General features: G+C 42.2%; 1 long non-coding RNA gene across 1 annotated transcript in view; it reads left to right on the forward strand.

Annotated features, from left to right (window-relative positions):
* LOC142046327 (uncharacterized) overlaps positions 1-24,679 on the forward strand; it is a 120,832-nt gene that overhangs the window by 68,342 nt on the left and 27,811 nt on the right. The window lies entirely within an intron of this gene.

Genomic DNA, 24,679 nt, shown 5'->3' on the forward strand with positions numbered 1-24,679 from the left:
ACACCCAACAGGTGGCACAGTGATGCTTGTCAGCCAAAGGGAGTCCTCTTTTGTTAGGAGGACTGCTATTAGTCAATCCCAATGCCTCTTTGGAACACTAGGATTGGTCAGCAGGTGGATCACACCCATAAAAGGTAGCACCAGACTGAAGCTGGCCTCTTACTGCTCAGCACCCAGGCACAGCAAACTAAGAACAAATAAAATTGCAGCCACTTGACCATATCTTAGATGTCTGTGTCTGTTCTCATTGGTACTGGTCCTTCCCAATGGGAGGCCTAACAACTAAATTGCTCTACAATCAAGAGTTACACTCCAGTAATTCTCCAATGATCCTTGTAAAATTAACAGATGACAGAAAAGTGTAAAACTAAAATTCATATTTCCTTATGTTTTGATTACTGGTGACAGTTTTTTATTAACTTTCATGAAACTATGAATTATAGCAGAGAACAGAAAATGTAAGAATAAGTTTTGCTGCTAAAGGAAGAAGCCATCACCTTTTGCATTCAATGTCAACGTAACTTTCACAAGGTTGATCCTTAAATTTTTTTGCTCCTTTTGTGGAGTTTTAATTCTATCTGTATATTATGTATGTACATAAAATTCATTTTAGAAATGTTAATGTTTTTCCAAAAGTCATATTTCAAAAATAACACTGCATCTCAGCTCTGGATATGCACCTTATAATATGCAGTACTAGATTTAAAAGAAAAAAGTCAAGCTCTAAGGACTGCAGATCAAAACTAGACCTCCTTCAAATACACACATGGCCCAAAACACAGTAGAAATGCCAAGTTTCTACCGTGTGAGTGAGTGGAAGAGCTGATTCAGACCACTTAGGGGCCTCCAAAACCTGCTGCATGCACAGTGGCATTCTCCATTGGACCGTATAGAAAGGGAAGGAGGAGTTACTAGGGTTTGGCCAGGGGGTCTATGCACAGCTTAGATCTGCTAGTTCAAAGCCCCCCATTGTCTGACACAGTGAACCATGCCTGTACTTGCAGCCATAATGCAGCTGGCCTGTGCCCTAGCTCCAGGATGAGTTTGAGGACTCTATCTGGCAACCATTTGTAAATGAACCATGCAAAGACTTGATACTTTGGTTCTGTATAGGGGAAGCCAGGATCTCACCCTTCAGGCTAAATCCTAACACCTTCCATGAACTTGGAAGGCCTGAACATAGCAGAACTCCTGAAGATCTGCTGGTTCACGGGGACAACCTGCAGTGAAGCTGTACTGGAGGCAGGGCTGAGCAGAAGGTGGAGATTCCATTTCACAAAGGATTTCAAGATTTTGAAAACTGGTTTTATTCCAAATTGGAATGAAACCCAGCAACTTCTAAATTCTCAGCTAAAGGAAGTTACAAAAAAAAAAGTTTTGACTTTTTAAATTATATATATTATAATACAGAATTTAAAAAATTCAAAATGAAGCATTGTTTCATAATAAAAATCAAAGTTTTTCATTCAAAAAATGTTGAAACATCCTGTTTCAACATTATTAAAACTTTTTTTAAAACTTTTTGTCTCCTAAGTGAAATTTCACTGAAACCAGCACAAATGTGTTTCAGTTTCAACAGCACTGTACTTGCTGATGGAAAATGGTTTCATCAGCGTTTTCCCAGCTAGTTCTAAATGCAGGATTCCACATCTGTTGCTCTCTGAGTAGCATTATTCCATGGCATCTCAGTGCAGTAGGGGTGCAGAGAGCCATTGAACCAAACTGTAAACCCAGTACATAATGGAAACCACTTCAAGCCAGGGGGTGCGGAAGCACCCCCAGCACCTCTAGTTCCAGCACCTATGGCAGAGGGGGAAGGATAGTCTGGAGTGTGGGCATTGGTTCTACAACTCTGCCAATCCACAGAACAAACCTACATGCTTGCATAGAGAGGAGTTATAGAATCTGTAGAGGGACTGTATGGATGCTCTCCATCAAGTGTGGGAAGATTCTAAGGTCCCTACAGAAAAATCTGGCATAATGCCTCTCTACACAGCTTGATCTACACTACAAACTTAGGCAGGTATAACTACATCTTTTAGGGGTGTGGAAAATCTACATCCCTGAGCGACACAGTATACCAACCTGACAGCGCTATGATGACAGGAGGGCTTCTCCCGTCGACATAGCTGCTGCCTCTCAGGGAGGTAGAGTACCTGTGTTGATGGGAGAAGCTCTCCAGTGCACTTGTGCCACTGCAGCACTGTAAGCGTAGACAAGCCCCAAGACTTCTTGCCTTAGTTCAGTATATCTAACATTAGAGAACAAAGATGTGAATAAAAGTAAGGGCCATACCCGAACCTTGACTTTTGTGAAGAAAAACCCATTGACTTTCTGATGTTTCTTTCCTAGTTTTGCATTTTGTAGGCAGTAGTACTAAATCCTCTATACAATCAATAAGGCAAAATTATGGAATAAGTTCATTTTCAGACACTGAGGTCATTATTTCTAGGCGTACCATTGTGGGCAAAGTATTCTTATCATGATTGTATGCTTTATTTTCATACTCTTAAAATTACTGTGGAAAACATGCTTATTTGGTAGGTTTGTAGAACTTTCTGCATGAGGTTTGTTCATAACATCCAGCTTATTACATAGACATGATGTCAAAAATGAATGCAAGTAATCTATGAACTATTATTACGTCTCTAGCTGTCCACATAGGATGCTGTGTGTATTATAAATAAATTAATCTTATGTGAACCTGAACTGAATGTAAACTTTAAGTGAATCGAATATGGCAACAGTCAGATTTAGCCTTTTATTTTCATATAGTACAATAATTTAGGATTGAAAATATAAATATCACAGAAATAAAACGGTCATTTATTTTGCCTTCTACTCGTTAAGCTCATTTGAACAAGTACAATGTGCAATTAGGCAGTAAGTTACTGTAAGTCTGCTATTTAACAGGGTAGTATTCGTGGCTCTTGTTATAAAATGTGTATTTTTGTCTGTGTCAGAAATATTATATCAAAACTCTATACCTAACAAGTCAACCAAGAACCATACTATAGATGTCTATGTTTTAACTGCATCAGTACTATATTAAATAGTGCCCAGGTAATTCAGGAAAATATTGTCTGGTTTTGGCTCTGTTTTTGTCCATCTATTAAAAACAAATATAAATTTATTTTATTATCAAGCGGAGTAAATTGTGTTTGCTTTATATACAATATATAGTACCTCAGAAATAAATCATCCTACAACTGGAACACTCATAAAGACCCAGGGAAGCTGCTGATCCTCACTTTATTTCACTTTACTTTGGCAGGGCCAGATTAAGGCATATGCACTATCAACTCAGGCCTAGGCCTCTGGTCCCTGCAGTCATGGGGTTACACCAGAATCTAATCTTTCATTTTTAAAGTAGCTTTCGATTCCTTGTGGTTGTGAAGGAAGGCTTGAAAACATGAACCCGATGAGTGTAACTAATGCCTTGTTATCTGCTTGATTCTGCAGACAGCCTGCAACCATAGCTCTGAAACATGTGACCTGCCCCATTCATTTTAACACAGTATTAAATCCCAGAACCATTGCTTTGTGGGGCCCTGCCAGTACCACTTCATCAGAAGACTCTGTGTGTAGCAGGAAGAGAAGAGTGCAGTGGGCTTGGCCTTCTCATCCAAGCAGAACCTCACTCCGCAACTGCTAGAAAAATATATAAATATAAATATAATTGGAGATATACCTATCTCCTAGAACTGGAAAGGACCTTGAAAGGTCATCAAGTCCAGCCCCCTGCCTTTACTAGCAGGGCCAAGTACTGATTTTGCCCCAGATCCCCAAGTGGCCCCCTAGGTGATCCTCCTGCTGCTGTCTCCTTTGCTCTAGGGGATGAGATGTCACTGCGACTGCCCCTGCTATTGGTGGAGGGCAAAGCGGGTAACTCATGCCACTGTTCTGCCTCACTGAGAGAGGGTTGGGCCAGCCCTATCACACCGTGTGGCAAATGGAGCCACAGCTGTGGGGGTGGAGCCACTGGAGTGCAGTGGGTCATGCTGTGTGCCTAGATTCCTGGATTACCTACATCCAGTCCTAGTAATCTGGAGTCTAAATCTGCTGTTCTTACGCAGTGAGAAATTTGCATAAGCAAGGACTGCAGGTTAGCCCCATTTGTGGAAAGGTGAGCAAAAAGCCCGACAGTCTGAATAAAGTGGAACTCCAAAGTATTCTGTTGGGGTTCTTTTGTTTTTGTTTTTTAAAAGGTGTGGGCGGGATTAAAACTGTTTCATCTTTTTTTTCAGCTTTACAAAGGTGGGTAGCAATAGTATGTCCATTTTACACAGGAAGAAACTAAATGATAGAGTTGGATTTTCAATAGCATTTAGGCACCTCTTACTCCCTTGGAAATCAATGAAAGTTAAGCACTTAAACTGGTTAGGTACTTCTAAAAATCCCACTGATTCCTATTGATTTCAAGGGGAATTAGGGACCTAACCTGCTTAGGCTCTTCTGAAAATCCCAGTAGGCACCTATCTGCATCTCTAGGCACCTTTGAAAATGCGGCCCAGAGTCACTGAGACTAAGATTAAGTCACTGATTTGTGCATCCAGCTTTTGGAAAGTGTACAGGATGCACGTGGATCACAGGCTGAAACAACTGGCTAGGATTACAAGAATGTTGGTACCCTGTATGACAGGTTTCAGAGTAGCAGCCGTGTTAGTCTGTATCCACAAAAAGAACAGGAGTACTTGTGGCACCTTAGAGACTAACAAATTTATGTCAGCATGAGCTTTCATGAGCTACAGCTCACTTCTTGGGATGCATCTAATAAATTTGTTAGTCTCTAAGGTGCCACACGTACTCCTGTTCTTTTTGCAGTACCCTGTATATATATTTCAATAATACAAGCAATTAATTCAACCTACAGAGACAGAAATAGGAGAAAATGTAAACAAGAGACTGTGATGTGCTTTTTTTTTAAAGAAAGATCTTTTTTGGTGTGTTATATATATATAGTAGGTAAAATGTGATATACATGCCAGTCAGACAGGCAGCAGCCATAGGAAAATTCCAAGACTCTCTATAGGAAAAACTTTGAAAATTATTTTTTACTGGTTAATTTGCAGTGATGTAAAAGTTTTTACTGAATTTATTAGATTGTAGAATGGGTCTTATTGCACTACTGGTGATCCTAACAACTACTGAAAACAGAATGCACATGACAAACATGGGAAGACATATTTGGCATACGCACAAACACAAACAAATATGAATACAAACAAATCCACAAATTTTGCTGAAACCTTACAATCCAAAACCAGCATTCTCCCTCCACTTTATATATTTATGAAATTACATGATCCAATCTACTGTAATAGCTGAGGCCTCCCAAATGCTTAAAATGGAAATGACCATAACAATATATCACTCTTTCTTGCTTCTCTGCCTGTAAAGACGTAGATTGATTGGCTGTTTGGGAGATTTAGTGTGTGAATGAGAGTGAGTAAAGTATGTGGGTGTGTGTGCACATAGACTCATAGACTCATAGACTCTAGGACTGGAAAGGACCTCGAGAGGTCATCGAGTCCAGTCCCCTGCCCTCATGGCAGGACCAAATACTGTCTAGACCATCCCTGATAGACATTTATCTAACCTACTCTTAAATATCTCCAGAGATGGAGATTCCACAACCTCCCTAGGCAATTTATTCCAGTGTCCAACCACCCTGACAGTTAGGAACTTTTTCCTAATGTCCAACCTAAATCTCCCTTGCTGCAGTTTAAGCCCATTGCTTCTTGTTCTATCATTAGAGGCTAAGGTGAACAAGTTTTCTCCCTCCTCCTGATGACACCCTTTTAGATACCTGAAAACTGCTATCATGTCCCCTCTCAGTCTTCTCTTTTCCAAACTAAATAAACCCAATTCTTTCAGCCTTCCTTCAGCCATGGACTTAAAGTCCAAAGGAAATGGTACTTTCTTGTTCTAACCTAGTGCATAGTGGAAATGTTAGCACTGTCATGTGCTGTTATATAGATTGGCAGAGAGTATTTAAATATCCTTTTGAATTTTGAACGTAGTGTGTGCAAACACTTCGATAGTGAATATAAAAACTGACAGTGGAGAGGCAAATGATTAAAAAAGAGGCATAACTTTTCATTTACATATTTTTTATACATTGAACATTTTAAAAAGTTGCTTTCCATCTTTTCTATGCAGCGAGCTGACTTTTTAAATAAACTATGAATCAGCTGTTTCTTAGAAAATTTCAGATTTCACAATTTCAAATCCACTGCTTATCGAAGTATAGGGATGATAACCCTACAAATACTAACTAGTACTTCCATTAAGAAAAGGAGTAAATTCAGGAGCAGCACAAAGTTTTAATCATGTTAATGTCTTTCTGTATATTGAGGGCTTGATTCTAATTTACACAAAGGTAGATTCACATCATCCTGGCTGTGAAAAGGGGCCTTAACGTGTGTATAAATGAAACTAACACCAACTGAGACTCAGTTCCTGATTTATTATTGTTATTACTCTTTCAAAATATAAAGCAAAATACAGTGCTGGTGTCAATGACATTGACGCATTAAAGTACATATTCTTCTTTGGAAATGGATTGGCACTTTTCACCCAACTCTTAACAAAGTTTCCTGTAAGTAAAAGGAATTTGATATTCCCAGACAATTTGCTAATGCAATGTAATCAATAAATGCAGCAGTGCTCAGAGCTTGGCACCATGTTTTGTATTACTTAGCAGTTTACATTCATCAATGGACTAGGATGCTATTAGCATGGTGATTTAAATTCAACTGAAATTCTAGATCAAGCTCAGGTCACTGAAAAGAGTGGGACAACTCTGTTATCCCCTGGTATTCTGCTATCATGATCTCCATCAGTGTGATCTGGGAACAATACAGGGCCTGCATTAGTATCTTTGGTTGATGATCTTGTTCTGATGCTGGATACTGGTCTAGTGTCCCAGTTGTATTAGATCTGTCAGCAGCCTTTGATAATAGTGACTACAAAGAGGTGTTGGCTCTCCTGTGACACTAGGCAGGGGTGAATGTAGGGATGTACATTACTGTCCCATTCCTCCTTTTCTGGAAAATTGTATAGGATGGTGCTGAGTGGCTGTTCATTCACTCTAAGTATCTGCTTATGCATGAGTCCCTGGATTTCCATCCCCTCCTGTTCAACTTATTTGCCTCTTGTTGAACTGGAGGGGATGACAGAATGGAAAGGTTATAAGGTGTTTTGTACAGGAACTTCTCACTTAAAGTTGTCCCCATTAACGTTGTTTCGTTGTTATGTTGCTGATCAATTAAGGAACATGCTCATTTAAAGTTGTGCAATGCTCCCTTCCAATGTCATTTGGCAGCTGCCTGCTTTGTCCACTGCCTGCAGGAAGAGCAACCCGTTGCAGCTAGCTGGGGGGGGTTGGAACCAGGGTGGCCAGTAGCCCCCCATCAGCTTCCCATATCAGCTCCCCTAAGTTCCCTGGGCAGCAGCTGCCCAGCAGGCTATCAATTGCCAGGCAGTTGAGCTGTCCCTCACCCCCACTGCCATGTGCTGCTCCTGCCCTCTGCCTTGGAGCTGCTCCTGGGAGCCTCCTGCTAGCTGTGCGGGGAGGAAGGGGGGGCTAATGTCAGGGTGTCCCCTTCCCCCTGCTCCTGCACCCTGCTTACCCCTTATCCATATAGAGCAAGGAGGGGACACAGAGGGAGAGAGACATAGAGAGCTTGGAGCAGCAGCTGCTGTCTCAACTTCCTGATCCACTTAAAAAGACAATGCATTTAAGAGAGGGTCAGCTTACTTAAAGGGACAGTGTACATCTCTTTCTCTCTTTCTCCCACACACAAGGTGTGTGTCTGTCTCTGTCTGCTATGCTTTCTCCCCTCCCTTCTGTTCATACTGCCTTGTGTGAGAAGCTACATTAACAACAATGTGTTAACCCTTGAGGGCTCAGCCGAGTGCTACTTCATCATTTAGCAGCAAGGCATTCCCTGGGAAATATCCTTCCCTCTTCCACCCTCTAACTTCACCACCAGGCAAGCATCACAATCATCATAGCTGTGAACAGTATTAAATTGTTTGTTTAAAATACATACTGTGTGTGTATCTATATAGTATATAGTTTTTTGTCTGGTGAAAAAAAATTCCCTGGAACCTAATCCCCCACCCTATTTACATTAATTCTTATGGGGAAATTAGATTCGCTTAACATCATTTCACTTAAAGTTGCATTTTTCAGGAACATAACTATAATGTTAAGCGAGGAGTTACTGTACTGCACTGCTCTGAATATGCTAATAACACGTAACCTTATGCCTCCTTTTCAAAGATAGATGATATACAGCAGCTTCATTCTTTCTCAGTGCCTAGCCAAGAAAAAGACTTGGATTTGAACTGTTTGAATCTCAGTCAGAATATAAGAGATGTGTTATCAGAAAGTAGCAACTCAAATTGGAGACGGTTTTTATTGCTCCATCTATTGATGGAGTGTGTACACCCGTGCCAAAGCAGTTCATAATCTCAGAAGAGTTATGTCCCCAGCTGCTTGTGGATTCTTAAAAGCCTTGTCTAATCTAGGAAAAAAGCTGTTTAAAAAATGTATTACAGACTCACCACAGATGTAGTGCTATTGCCTGTGGATTGGGTTTTATTTAATACTGAACAGATCCATACTGCACTCTTTTTATTAGTTTTAGATTTTGTACCCAGTAAATCAACACCTTGAAAATTCCCTCAGCATTCTAATTCACCCTTTCCCAACAAGCAGATTCCGATTCCAGCACTGATTAACTGCCGCTGATGTCACTGTAGTCATTAAGGCCCCAAAGTTATGTGTTATTACAATTTAAGAAATGTCCAGGCATCAAGGCCTTTTAGAAAAGCTAGAACAGAGGGCTAAGAGGATAAAAACCCAAGGTCTAACAGCTAGATTTTTTCAATAATCTGAGAAAACTCAGAGCTGCTACAGCTTTTCACAAGAGGGTACTGCTGGTGAAGCTAAACAGACCTCTTCTTTTTCCCTGTCTGTGAATGATTTAGAAATTAAATTAACATCATATTGATTTATTTTCTTTTAAGTGATAACGTGAAGAAGTGAGGCTGATGTTTACAATCCATGCTCATGCTTTCAAGTTAGTGAAATAGAAGCGATGCTGAAAGAGGCAGCAAATAAAAAGAACTGAAACCAAATAGTGTGTTTATAAGGCCCTTTGGCCACAGAGTGGAATAATCAGAAAGGTAATTGTTTGATTAATAATGTACAAACTAAGTTTATTCATACATACCGAGATCCCACCATTATTGTTAAAACAAAAACAGAAGTGGAAAATTTATATAGCTGTTCTGGCCTGCTGGAGAAACAAGTTTAAAGAATATCAGAGAATTTGGAGACACTTTGTATAAATGATGTGAATTTAGCAGCTTTGGACATTTCTGCAACTACTGTAACAGTGTTGACGGAGAAAATGCAACTCATTGCAGGAGTACTGCTTGCTGTAGATAAAGACAGGAATGAATATTAAGACTCCAATCACATCTATATTTTTTATATTTCTGCACAGCAGTGAACAATGCATAGGACTATTGTTTTGAGTGTCCTTTGAATTTTTCTATAGCTTGCATATTTTGCTCCTTATGCATATCAAATATAGATAATTAATTATTATTATTATTTATTAGTCGTTTATTACTAAAATGCCCAAAGGACAAATTATTAGAGCCCCATTGTGTTAGGTGCAGTGCAAACACCTGCTCCAAAGAGTGTTCAGTCTAACAACAGAAGGCATGAGTGATGGATGAAGCAGCAAGAGGAGAAGCAGCAGTGGTAGAACCATGCATTCACTACACTCGCATGCACACTTCTTTCGGGTTCTGAATCACTCACATCTTTGTTTTTAAAATCAAGTAATAAATCTCAGCCATCTTCATTTGACACTTAATTGCCCACAGCCCTGCACCTTGTGATATAATTTCCACCTCTGTACTGTAAAATGGTCGTTCAGTGCTGCCATTCTGATTTCATAGCATCTTCTGTTAACAGTGAATACCAATTTTGAACAGGTGTGAATGACTGTACAGTGTACAGGGCACTGGAGCGTCAAGTCCAGAGCACTGTAAGTCTAAGCCTTGTTGTCCAGTGGACAGTGCACTGGACTGGAAGGAGCTGGATGGATGTCAAGAAAACTGGATTCTATTTATGGTTCTACTACCAACCTGCTGTTCGACTTTGGCCAAATCACTTCACCTTTCCATGCCTCAGTTCCCCTCTCACCTTGTTTGTCATGTCTAATTAGATTATAAGGTCTTCCAGGCAATGACTGTCTCTTACTGTGTGGCTGTACAGTGCTTGGTCCAAGGTGACTTAAACTTACTTGGGGCATGTAGGTGCTACTGTAACATAAATAATAAATAATACCAGAAAGGTCAGTCATTACATCAAGGGATTTCTGCAACCACTGGCAGTTGCTTCCCCAGTACAATGCCACAAATAACATTAATTCCAATTACTGCTGTTCTTTGTCTCTCTTGTGCTATGTATAATCATAGAATATCAGGGTTGGAAGGGACCTCAGGAGGTCATCTAGTCCAACCCCCTGCTCAAAGCAGGACCAATCCCCAATGCCTGACATTTTAAATTAGCTTTCTTTGAATGCAATGACATGCTAGTAATTAAACATGCCTGGGAGTTTCCTACAGCACAGATCTTTATTCAAATAACATGATTTGTGAGACTGCTATGCAAAGACAATCCCTCATAGTCAGACATTGGATTTAGCAGGTGATACACCATCAACTATAAGCATCAAAATTTCTTATAACTTCAGTGCTATGCCTGTATGTCTCACACTATCCCAATTTCAATAATGGCCTTTGAAGCCTGTAGGCTTAGCAGGTAATGCACTGACAATTCTTTATGCATTTTGCTATTGGTTTCTATAATTTACCTTTTTCATTAGCTGAGCTCCAAGGCCTTTACCATGCTCCTCTAATCTTGCAAATGCTTGAGCTCCATTGCCTTTGCTTTGGGAATGAAGAAATATTCTTTTTAAAATACTATTAACCTTTCTTTCAGAAGCATGTTGCTAAAGAAACACAGGCATAACAGGCACCTCGCCCATTCAGCTGATGTCACTGCTAGTAAATAAGGGCTGCCTGTAGAGAACAGAGAGATGGCAAGGGGTTATGCACAAACCATTTGTTCTGTTGGAATTCACAAAAGTCCATGGCCAAAATGAGTTTTGGTTTGTGTGTCAGCTTTGAACAAACCTCAACACCAAGCAGAACTGAAACTCCAGTTTGAAATGGCTTTTTTGCCAGTTTGTATGGTCCCTTCTGTATCAAACCACTAAAAATAATCCTGTGTTAGAAATCCGCCCTTTCTCTGGATCACACAGTGCATCTTTTCCTCACTATGTTGGGCTTTTAGGCCCAGATCTAGGAAGGCACTTATGCATTTGTGTAACTCAAAGCAAATGAGTAGCCCCTTGGAAGTCAGTGGAACTATTCACACGCTTTGTTACACACCTGCGTAAGTGCGTTTCTGAATCAAGGCCTTAGAGTGTGACCTTTTCAGAACAGGAATTGCCTTTATATTGGTCTCCCATATTGGGCCAGCTTGTCATTTTGTTTACAAAGAACAAATACATATAATATTTTACACATGGCTCTCGTGATACCAGGTCACCCAGCTAAAATTTATTGCAAATTCATCAGCTTAGTAAATCTTGGCTTGAGTTTTGGATATATATGGCAATTAAATCCCCAAACAGTACAAACTGTTCTAACACAGGGGCAGAGCAAAGGGAAATTAAACCAAAGGAACAAAATCTCTGCTTATACTGAGAGTGGTAGATGTAATACCTACATATATAAATGTATCTGTAGTTACTGAGTGTGCACGCACACACACAGACACAACATAGTATAACATTTTCATGCTTTTTTGCAAAAAAAATCACAGAAATTTTGAACATGAAAGATTTTGACCTATTTTAATAATTACATTCAAGGACTTTGATGAATTCATGAATACATAGTAAATGGATGAGAATGGTCTGTAAATGAAGGAGATGTCAATATTTGGTGGCACCAGAAGGCTGTCTGCAGTGGACTTTCCCGTGGGACACTATTGTTGATGCCCCGGCTCCCTTCCCTTTGGGGAAGCATCAGGGAGGCGAGGTCAGTCTACTGGTGCTTCTTCCTGACCTAGTGCATAGCTAACACTCATTCTGACTAAATCAGATCGAGGAGTGAAGGATCAGGCTGGTGAAAGCTAGTTCATCCCTTTGCATTTTGTTAATGCAAACAATGTGTCCCTAGTTCCTGGAAAAGGTTGGAGAATGCCTGTTTGTGTGTGTATCATGCTGCTTTCTTATTTTTATTCCCATTTCTCTATTTCTCTTAATTTGTCTCCTTCTGGATGCACTATAGTGAGCAACGGATTCCAGAATTGCTTAATTAGGGCAAGGACTAAGCCAGACCCAGCTAGCAACAATGTGTTCCTCAGTCTGTAAGCTAGAGGCCCAGTGGATTACAAGGTCTCTTCGACTGCAGTATCCCCAGACTTAAAGCCCAGCCACCTTGTGCTCCCTAAAATTCTGACTGATCAGACCTTTGTGATTATGAAAGGTGGCAGTTCACAGACCAAACCTATTTTGCAAACCCCAGCAGGGGAGAGGAAGAAATAATACCAGTGTTTCATCCAGTCGCATGACTGGTGAAGACATGCCAGTTGCTAAACTGGGGCCCAGTCTTGCAAGATGCTAAGCATTGTTGGGGTTCCCTCAAGACTCTTCCACTCAGTTCTCCAAGAATTCAGTTTGAACACCATCTTGTCACTCAGTTTCCTTTATTTGGCAAACAACAAAGCTACACTGAGTCGATCAGCCTCAAGCGTAGGGGATGGATATAGGGTGTACTACACGTCCAAAGTTACATGGCAAACCTCTTCCTTTATATACAGTTACACATCATAATGAATTTACTATACATTGCATTACACGTTTTGGGATTGGCTTGGTTACTTTGTAGGACCCAATCCCTGTACAGCATGCTCTGTCCATGCACAGTTCATGCCTGATTCATTCCTAATCTCCTTTTACATTCCTTACATTACATTCCTCCTTATCTTATCCATTGTTATCTTGTCCACTGTAAGTGGTTCCGTGAGTGTTCCCCCTTATTTTAGCACAGACATTCTGTGTTCAACCTGCTGATCCATTTACCTCCTTAATCCTGTCTTCCAAGAAATGAGACCTCACCCTTGTCCAAATAATCATATCAAGCCAGTCTTACCAGTATAACTTTAGGCGTGACAATTTCAGTCTTGAACTCTAGCACTTATTCTGTGGCTCGGGCAGACACATTATTAGTATTATGCTGAACTGTGAGAATGATCAGCCTTATAGAGCTCCTGTATCAAAAAGCATTCTATAATACTGAAAAGATATTAAAATGCAGGCAGGAATATATTTCATATGCTGCTTAATATGATACAAAAGTGATGTTGTATTTGGCCATACATGAGGATATTATTACAATACTTGACATCGTTCTTGCTCATTTTCCTTCATTTTCTTATGTACTTTTAAACATCAATCTACATTTTTTACTTATTTTAACAAAAAATCGGGCTTCCTTCCAATATAAATTAAAACAATCTCCCTCATCCCACAAGACATTGAGTGCACCTTATACTTAAAGATTGTTACCCCCTTTCATAGGTGCCAAAGGGACCTTCATAGTAAGTCAAGAGATACAAATATCAATATAGTATTTTACACAGCCATAATGTCTAATCCCGTTGCTGCAATCCACAGTGATGTGAATGCCACACAGATCATATTCTTTGAGCATGAGCATGTTGCTGGCTGGTTGTTACTCTCCAAATGTCCATCAGTAGATGAAATATTTTGAAAGTCAATCATTTCCAGTAGCTATCAAGTGAAACGGAAAGGTAGAGGGAAATACAAGTCATCTCCATCAATTCTGATCTTGTTGCAGTCAAAATCTCAAATGCAAGGTCAATGCTGAGAGGAAAATGAGACATATCATATACTGAAGGTCTCATTTTCAATAAATAAAATTCCCAGCTGTATATTGGGTCCTTCTCAGTGTACCTGGAATGGTAGAACATTTTAAATTGCTAACACCAACACTTCAGGAGATTTTACTTTGGCTATCAGTTTTCTTTCCCCAGTGTCTTACCAGCATTAATGTAAGCCAGTTGTGTCAGATGTTCATGTTTTGTATAGATCTAACATATAAATCAAGCTTTTTCCTACAAAGTAGTCACAAAATAATCCATTACACCTTCTAAAACAAATCATAGTCATTTACCATTTGCTGGAATTTTCAGAAGTGGTTGTTGATTTTGGGTACTCCGATTTTTGGGTACCTTAGGCCCTAATTCTCAGAGGTGCGGAATGCTCCCAACTCCCACCAACTCCAAAGAAAGCTGTGCATGCACAGCCCCTCTGAAATAGTAAAGACAAAAATAACTAGCTATTTCAGTTATCAGTTTTATAAAGTCCTTGCCTCTCCCTCACTGATGTCAAGCTTGTGTTTTGCCCCAAAATACCTGTAAGTGTTTACTAGCTTTTTCAAGTGCATCTGTTTGTTAACCAAAATGCAGCCCTTAGAACATTGGCATTTTTGAGGATTTGCACCAACTGAATGTGCATGAGGATTTGATTAGGCAGACAGATCAGATCTAACAACCAGAGCTGCCTGGTAGTTTTTCATTATAATGATTTGCTGATGGAAAATGCCCATTTCAAAATCAAAATCTTCCACAGAAAAATTTCAATTTTGCCAAAGTAGTTTGACTTTCCATTGGGAAAATCAAAATGACAGCTCCTCAGCTATCCACCAGGAAGGCTTTTGTCAATTTCACTTTCTGCCTGACAATTGACAAAAGCTTTTCAAGAGGTCCTTCAAGGCTGTGAACCCTTCCTCTGCCTTCCAGGCACTCAGGCTCCCACCTTCCCCCAGTTCCAGGGCCAAATAGGCAGAGAGACAAGATAGGAATTATGGATTGCACGTGGGAAACTGTGAGCAGAATTTGGCCTTTACATTTCTAGAAAACAGCTTACTGCAGCCTCATTGATGTCAATGGGACAACTCACAGGCTATGTCTACATTGCACTGCACACTACTGGTGTCAGCATATAGGTTAGGGATAGCTACATGCTGCAGTGAAAAGCAGGCTGCATTCACACTGCAATGTGTAGCTACATGTGTCAGTGAATGGCTCTGGTAGGGGGAGGCAGCAAGGAAAGGCACAGCAGCAGGGAGCTCCCCCCTGCCAGAGCCTTTCCTTGCTGATGGAGTTTTTCACTGTGGCAGGGAAATCTTATCCAGAATCTTTCCCTGCTGCTGGAGTCCTTCCCTGCTGCTGAAGCTTTTCCCTGCAACAGGGAAAGACTTCAGCAGTGGGGCAGCAGTGGGACACTATACTGCTAAAAGTAGCACTGGAGATGGGGGAGGCACCACTTCGACAACTAGAATATATACAGGGTTCAGACATGTCTTAATTCTAATCATATTCAACTCTAAACAGTGCCTCACTGTTTATGCTATTTATGCCTGTGCTAGGAGTCCATGCAGTATATGTACTCTACACGCCGTCAGAAGGAGTGTGCAGTGTAGACATACCCATAGTGCATAAAGTTAAGCACATGTGTAAGTATTTGCAGAATCATGTATATGAGGAAATATGGATATTTAACAATATTATGCTTTAAAGTGTGTGGCCAAACAAAGAGAAACAAGTTCCCTCCCAGACAGGATAGAAGGCAGCTATTTACCTGTCTCTTATACAAATTAGGCACAGTAGAATCAAAACAAAGGAAGGAGGATGGAAGGCCCACAGGAAGGGAAGAACAGCATGAGGTCATCCTGACTCTTGAAACAAGGTATTTGAACTTGGGAAGATATAAGCAAAGATAGAAAATGGGTCCTTCAACCAAGGGGAGAGGGTGTTCAAGTCTCCAGAAACTTACTATCAGTGCGAAGCGATCTTGAACAAAGCCTGTATCTTGCAAGATTAAGTTTTAGACTTTTAGATGTGTGTGTTTTCACTTTTGCTTGATTGTAACCCTTTCTAACTTTATTCCTGTTACTTGGCATCACTTATGCTATGTTCCATTGTTAATGAATTATTTCATTTTGACTGTAAACCAACTCAGTGTCATGTTTAATGGAAAGGTGCATTTACCCAAGGTAAGCTAATAAGCTGTGAATGTGCTTTTGTGTCTTTAGAGGAACAAACAAACCTTATTATTTCTCTGAACTGCACAGGAGAGGGCTGAACATTGTAGGGCATGTGGGCTGGGAAAGTTCAGGAGTGGCAGTGTGTTGGAGTCACCTTGCTGGTTATAACTAAGGCTGGTGGAAGTCAGAGTGGGGCTGAAGACAGGTTGCTGGGGTCAGAGCTGGTGAACCAGAGCTGTCTGGTACACAGACACGCAGGGTGTGACCTGCATGCTGGTAGGTTGTCTGTGAGCCCCACAGGCCCCCAGCTACAGCAGCAAGGCATTGTGAGGCACCCAGGATTGCAGGGCAGGTGGTGACAGAACCTCTCATTGATCTGGACTGCACCCTCAAACTCTGAAACAGTCATAATAAATATTTAGGTCACAACCCTGCAAGCTGCTGCATCCAGACAAACTCATACCATGCAGGGGCTCTGTGCTGAGGTAGGATCTTCCTATAGAGAACAGCTTGGAGAATTGGATTCTCAATCAAAATTTTGAAATACTTCCTCTATCAGAATGTTTTAATACAATCTGCCCTAATTGTGAATTTTCTAGTAAACATCTTAGACTGTAAATGCGTCACGCTATGGCCCATGCCTTGATATGTTTGTACAGCACCAAGTAGAGTCAGGTCCCAATCTTAGTTGGGGCTGCTGGGCACTACTGTAATCTGAATAGTAAATACTAATGTTCTGTGCTGGAAGGAGAAGAGGATATGGACCAGACAGAGCCAGAGGGAAAATTTCAACCAGATGTAGCCAAGGGGAAGGAATTGGACTAAGCCTATCCAGAGAAGAGACAGAGCAGACCTAACAAACAGGACTAGAGGAGAGAAGCAGTGCTGAAATTCACACCTGCCAGACAGCTGCTATTGGAGACAGAGAGGAGAACAGGTTAGACGCTTTAAACTTCATTTGATGCTGAGGTTTGACATTTTGGGATCTCTCAGTTGAAAGGAATTTACCTTCATGTTGTGAAAGGAATTTATCAAGTTACCAAGAATATTCCACAGTGGAGCTATCATGCTCTGCGCCTGGGAATTACAAATACGTTTGTGATCTACAAAAACAGGCACACTTTTCCCCACAACCCCATTATCTATCCTGACTCTTCCCAGTGCAGTGTTGCCCACTTATGGGAACATTTATCCCAGGATACCTCCCTGGGGGCTAGCCCTTTACATTTGCCAGAGACCACAGCTGCAGCCCTGAAATGGCCATTTTACAGCTTGCAGCTGCTACTGCTTCCTGCCTCTTCCTCTTCCAAGAGGTAAATAGTCTAACTCCTGTTAAGTTTCCCCTTAATGTTTCTGAGGAGAAGGTATGTTTTCACAGTCTGGTTTACTATAAGTCACTGTATTGGTAGCTATACAGTATCTGTATATTCTTGAATGGCTATAAGGCTGAAGCATATTATGCTGCGTAAGCCACGGCAGTGCCTCAGTTGTGGTGAAGTGATTCCTATGAAAGTTGAAGTGTGTCAGTTTTAAAGCACTTTGGGATTCCTCTACAAATAAAACACTATTATTAAACATAACAGGAAGACAGGAGGAGTGTTATGTGAAATGCTTTTGGCTAGGTTTTTGCCTAGTTTTCTTACGAAGCTGTATGTTTGGTGGAAATCTCACAGGGTACAAGAGATGCCTCCCCTCAAGAAGTCTGACAGTTTGGAAATCCAAATGCAATGGAGTGCTACAGGTGTAGTATGTGCAGGTGTAGTATGTACACAGAGGATTAGTTTGCTGAGTACCATGTACTAAAACTAGAACCGGGAACAATTCTAAAATCAATTCTAGCAAAACCTGGCACTGGTGCTGAACGCCACTTTGCGTCTCCCTTTCAGACAGTTTCTTGCCCGGCAAACTGGATCTGGAATTTTCAGAAGTGGTCACTGATTTTGGGTGCTCCGATTTTTGGCAACGAGGTCCTAATTCTCAGAGATGCGGAATGCTCCCAACTCCCACAACTCCAAAGAGAGCTGTGGATGCGCAGCCCCTCTGAAAACCAGGCCATGTATATTCCTACTTACCTCAGTGCACTCTGAAAGCTTATACTTGGAGAGCTGAAATAAGTACAATGTATTTTCAAAAGCAAATCAAATGTTATGCAATGAAAAGCATTTATATTATAAAAGAATAAATATAATTATTTCTGTATGATTTCCAATAGTGATTCATTAACCAGGGTCCAACTGTCCACAGAAAGCTATGAATATTAGTATATATCCAAGGTATTGTTGGTATGCTTATAGCTGAAAGAGGACATTACTACAATTCTTGCAGTTACAAATTGTAAATACAGAATGATGACGAGACAAATGTCTCCCTGGGGTGCTTTTAAGAAGCAAAACCTTAATAAGCTCATCACTTATAAAAGCTGAATGTTTGCTCAGGGACAGACAAGTAAATGGGAAAGGCATCATGTGGTTATGTTTCTCATCAAGGAAAATCTTCTAAGACTCTGGCTAAGCTCGTTTTGTGATTGCTACCACACAATGGAATGTGCACTAAAGCAAGGCTGAGTAAGACAAAGATTACATTAGCCCAAAGTGACATCTTAGTCTATAGTTACTTTTGAAATGGACAACAAGGCAAACTCTTCCAAAGGAGATTTTGGGGGTACTTTCCCTCTTATCCTACTAGTCTCTAGCAATAACATCTGCCAGAAAATCCTATTGTGTTTCTGCCAGTGGTTAAACTTTGCAAGGCAATCACTGCTTACTTATTTACCTACTAATATCTGTAGATACAGTTGGTCAAAGGAACAACGTTTCTAAAAATATTCATTTCCTGCCTCTCTCTCAAATTTTGTATATACAGAGTTATTCTTCTGGGTTCTGTTGAATTAAACTTGATACTCATTGTGGAAAGAGAGAGTCTCAAAGGGGAGAAATAGGTTTGTTTTATGTTATTTTCCCAGGTGGAGTCATTACTATGATGGATGAATTGTGAAGGATACTGGCACTAAGCAATGGTGCTGGTCCCAGTGGAAAGAAATCCTTTGTGGCTAACTGCAAAAAGGAATGTTTTGAAAGTCTGCCCAAGATGCTTATGTTTTCCAATTTAGTTTTTGAAATGAATGCTTCAGAAAATAGACAATTCCATTCAATTAGCCCTGGCACATTTTTAGCTTCTTGCAATCAGAACATGAGCTTGAGGTAAATAACTGAAAGAGAGACTGATCATTGGGGTAATTAACTAGATCTTGTAGTACCATCCATTAATACATCAAGATATATGGCCAAATAATATATAGCCTCAGACAGGTGCACAAGACCCTCTCCACCTTGTGCCCTCTAGAAAAGCCAGATTTAATCCCAGTCCCTGTACTTAAGGATGGCTTGTAACTAGCACTAATTGAAGTACTAGTTTCCTCAAAGGGGTCCAAGGCCATGACTTGGTTGGGAGGAAAAGGTAGCATACCCTGTGAAAAGGTATAGCCAGGGGATATTCTGGCTCATGCTCTCCCAGAGCTCCCATTTTACAGATCAGGAAAAGGAAGTAGAGAGAGTGGCTAAAGAGAAGTACCTAAAGTCACCAGAATTAGTCACTATGAACAGAATTCAATTTTCTCAAAGTATTCTATATTATTTTCCACAAATATTTCTCTTCTGTTTTGCTGTTCATAACCTGAATCCAAGCTATGTATTGATGGGTCACATTCTGTAGTCATATGGTAGTGTTTCTGCTCCCTGACCAGGCAAGCGTATTTCTTATTATCAGATCTCTGGTTTGAATGTTTGCAAACCAAGAATTAAAAAATCACTACTTATGAGCATCTGTGCCAGTAAAACTTGACTGCTTTAGTATTTATGGAAAGCCAGCGTGACAGGGCAATTTCCTGTAATATTCTTGAATGATCTCATTATATTATGTTTATGCTTAATGAGGGCCAAGATTGCATGTAACCTCTGGGGTTGGGGGAAGGGAGAGATGACAGATATGAGAACTGTGAGTTCAAAAGACTATACCGAAAATGTGTCAGACAAGTATGGACTTTTTGGACAATAAATGTTAAGTGGATTTCTTGGGGATTCCCTAGGGAGAAATTACTGCAAATTATCCAGCTCCAGTTATGCAAAAACCCAGCCTTTTGAAGCTACTTCCCCGCCCCGCCCACCAAGGAGAGGGTCTTTGTCTGATGATAAAGTGTTACCAAAAGCCAAGATTAAAGACCCCGGCTATATAAGGAAAGGGCTACCCTGCCCTGCCCAGCCATTGTTCCGATTCTGAATCGGAGACAGTTATGAACTTGTAACAATGGGAAAACCCAGTTTGGGGTTTTGAAATACTAACACCTTCCAGAGGCCAATGTGATCTCTGGAAAGCTTTTTAACATGCATGTAGGTTCTCTGAGTGGTTTTATATGTTTTCCCTGCAGTGCTTTTACCTTAAGAATACATGTGCTTGCTTAGAAAGAGGTGTGTGGTAACCTGTAACTACAGGCAATATGCTGGTCATAGCCTTTGGAAAGAAAGCATAGAGCAGGCATAAGACTTTTAGGTAGAACTGGCTTGCTGGAACCAGTGTAGGACAGGGAACTGTGCATCCTAAAAATCACCAGCCAGGAGGGAGTGAGGCACAGAGCTCCCCCCAGGAAAGGTGACAGGTGAGCGCTGGAAACCTTTCAGTGGATGCCCTTAGTGAATCACAGAGGGGGAAAACAGGTGCAGGTGCCCTGAAACTGTGACAGCTAGTGCAAAAATGTCTGAACACAACCAAAGTCCATTCCTGCTGTTCCTCAAATGCTGTGCAGCACCTACCCAAATTTGCTGCTAAATAAGGCCCTGACGACGCTTACAGCTGTACAGTGCTGTGAGTTAAACCAGCCTTCATAGAACACAGTAGGGAAAGTGCTGCAGTCTGTCCACACTGACAGCTGCAAGCGCACTGACGTGGCCACATTTGCGGCACTTGCAGCAGCATTGGGAGCGGTGCATTATGGGCAGCTATCCCAAAGAGCACCTTTTCCCGTTCTGGCACAGTGGGTTGTGGGAAGGGGGCGCCATCTTTCAAAGCCATCTTTCAACAGTTTCTGTGCAGTGTGATCTGTGTTCCATTTCAGTCTGTGGGAAATGTAGCCCGAACTGCTGAGGAGTATGCTGACGAGTCTCACCAGCACGTCACGTTTGGCAGTTGAGCTATTCCTTAAGATCCAAAGTGACAGTGAAGAGTCCGACGATGATAGCGTGTCGCATAACAAGTACGTCACGAATTTGCTTGTGGCATTCATAGACATGCTCAGCACCGTGGAACGCCACTTTTGGGCTCGAGAAACAAGCCCTGAGTGGTGGGATCACATTGTCATGGAAGTCTGGGATGATGAGCAGTGGCTGCAGAACTTTCGGATGAGAAAAGCTGCTTTCATGGGACTGTGTGAGGAGCTCGTCTCTACCCTGTGGTGCAAGGACACAAGACTGAGAGCTGCCCTGCTGGTGGAGAAGCGGGTGGCTATTGCAATCTGGAAGCTGGTAACTCCAGACAGCTACCGATCGGTCGTGAACCAGTTTGGAGTGGGAAAATCGACTGTTGGAATTGTGTTGATGCAAGTTTGCAGAGCCATTAATCGCATCCTGCTAAGAAGAATCGTGATTCTGGGGAATGTGCAGGACATTGTGGATGGCTTTGCACAAATGGGTTTCCCTAACTGTGGAGGGGCGATAGATGGGACGTATATTCCTATTCTGGCACCACCCTACCTAACATCCGAGTACATTAATTGGAAGGGGTATTTCTTTATGGTTCTCCAGGCGCTTGTGGATCACCATGGTCATTTCATTGACATTAACGCAAGCTGGCCTGGAAAGGTGCATGATGCACGCATCTTTCAGAACACTGGCCTCTTCAGGAAGCTGCAGGCCAGGACCTTTTTCCCAGAGCGGAAGATCACAGTAGCGGAAGTCGAAATGCCCATTGTGATCCTTGGAGACCCCACTTACCCGTTAATGCCATGGCTCATGAAACCGTACACAGGAAACCTTGACAGGAGCAAGGACCAGTTCAACTACAGGCTGAGCCAGTGCTGCATGACTGTGGAGTGTGCTTTTGGTCATTTAAAGAGCCACTGGCGATCTCTGTATGGGAAGCTGGACTTGGCTGAACACAGCATCCCCGCAGTTATATCCGTATGCTGTACCCTCCATAATATTTGTGAAGGGAAGGGTGAAAGCTTCACTCAGTCATAGACCTCCAAGGTTCAACACCTGGAGGCTGAATTTGCACAGCCAGAGAGCAGGGCTATTAGAGGGACCCAGCGCAGGGCTGCAAGGATTAGGGATGCCTTGAGGAAGCAATTAGAGGCTGAAAACCAGGAGTAATGTCTGGTGCCCTGCACAGGAGTGAAGTCCAGTGGTTCCAATGTTAGTAGGAATCTGTTTTTCCTAAGCTGATTTGCAGGGCCTGTTTCTTTCCTGGGCTAAGGTATCTTTTACTTTATGCAATAATAAAGAATGTTTTCAAAGCCAAAAAATCCATTTATTGAAAAGAAACACAACTGCTTGGAAATCAGAAAGGGCAAGAGGGTGGAGTGGGGAATGGTACAATCATAGATTTGCGTATGTCCTGTCTGGAGTGCTGTGCAATAAGTGCTGCACTTCAGGATGGCTATAATGCATGGTGATGGGGGCTGAGTGCAGTGGGTAAGAGTCATAGTTTTCAGGGCTGGGTGGTGAAGATACAGGTGTTGGAGGCAGCTGGTGGCAGTAAGAACCCGGATGTTGGAGAAAGTGGGTTGGAGGTGACATGGGGGCACAAGGGAAAGTTTTGGGACAAGGGCTGTTGGGGTGCCCATAGTGCTCCGCCTGCATGGCTACGAGTGCCTGGATAGAGTCCACTTGGCGCTCCATAATGCTTATCATCCAATCTGTGCTTTGCTGCCGGTGCTCCATGCTTTACCGCCGGCGCCCTGTGTTTTCCTGGTGGATCTTGCTTTCACTCTTCTTCTACTCCTGCGTTTTTTGATTCTCTTTAAGAGATTGCTGCATCACTTCTTGCAGCATGTCTTCTTTGCTTTTTTGCGGCCTCTTCCTTAGTTTTTGCAGTCTCTCAGCTGGTGATAATATGGACTGCTAAGATCTCAAGGTTGCATCTGTAAAGGCAAAATGCAACACTTAACAGAGGCAGCATTGTTTATACCAGACAGAGTAATGATTCCCCTGCACTTAAGGAGGACACACACAGTCTACACAATAGCATAATTTTCCCAGCCCAAAGAGAGCACACATAGCGCATGGGAGCCCCAAAATTGTGATGGGGGGGTGGGGACTGATTGTTCCAGGGCAGTTCTGTTCTCTGGGTTTTTGTGCCTTGGGGAAAGCAAACAGCTACAGGGGGCACCTACACTGAATACTGGCCCAATAATTTCCACAAGAGTTCTTCTTGGAAGATATCTCGCTGCTGAGGGTGACCTGGGAAGCAAGGGAGGGTCATCTACTGCAATGCGGATTGCGCCCTGGCCTATATGCAGCTTGCCTGTGTGCAGCCATGGTCCCCTGCCCCTCGTGGCACAGTGGCGTGGACACATTAGCCTGACTGAGACAAGGACCATGGTGGCTTTTCCAAGAAACCTGCGCAAGTGCATTGCCCACATTCTGGATGAGACTTTTGAAGAGATTACCAAGGCCAATTACCACCGTGTGATAGACCACATCTATGCAGTATTCCACATCCAGGCATGCATGCAGCCCTAGCCTCTTCCCCAATGAGCCCGCAACAAAAAAATTCCTTCCCAAAAAAAAGCCACTTACCGGGAACCTGCTCTTTTGTTTGTCCTCCATCAAGTACAGGCCGCTGCAACTGGCTACCTTCCTCCTGGCTTGAGAACAACTCCCAGCTGCATACCTCCAGGGATTCTGGGGTGTCTCCTCCCGCCCCAGCACCCTCACTCCCACTTTCCTCCTCCTCCTCCTCCTCCTCCGCTCTGAAATGTCCATTGTGGTGCTCGGAGTGGAGGTGGGGTCACCCTCAAGTATCGCATCCAGCTCTTTGTAGAATCGGCAGGTCTCAGGGGGAGCACTCGAGCAGCCATTTGCCTCGCGGGCTTTGCAGTAGGCACTCCGCAGCTCCTTCACGTTAATCCTGCACTGCGGTGCATCCCGGTCATGGCCCCTTTCCATCATGTCCCTTGATGTCTACCCGAAGGTATTGTAATTCCTATGGCTGGAGCACAGCTGGGACTGGACAGCTTCCTCCCCCAAATACTGATGAGGTCCCCCACCTTGCCATTGCTCCATACTGGGGATCGCTTAGTGTGTGGAGACATGGTCACCTGGAAAGATTTTCTGATAGCACTCCACATCTGGCTGAGCAAACAGGAAGGGGATTTTTAAAATTCCCAGGGAATATGAAGGGTGGGTCTGATGGTTGGTCACCTGAGGCCAGGGCAGTAGAGTTCGAACTGATGATCGGATACTGCCGATTGTGGGATACTGCCGAATACTTCTGGAGGCCAATCAGAGCACATTGA

The sequence above is a fragment of the Chelonoidis abingdonii genome, chromosome 1, assembly GCF_003597395.2.
Source record: "Chelonoidis abingdonii isolate Lonesome George chromosome 1, CheloAbing_2.0, whole genome shotgun sequence".
Lineage (NCBI taxonomy): Eukaryota > Metazoa > Chordata > Testudines > Testudinidae > Chelonoidis > Chelonoidis abingdonii.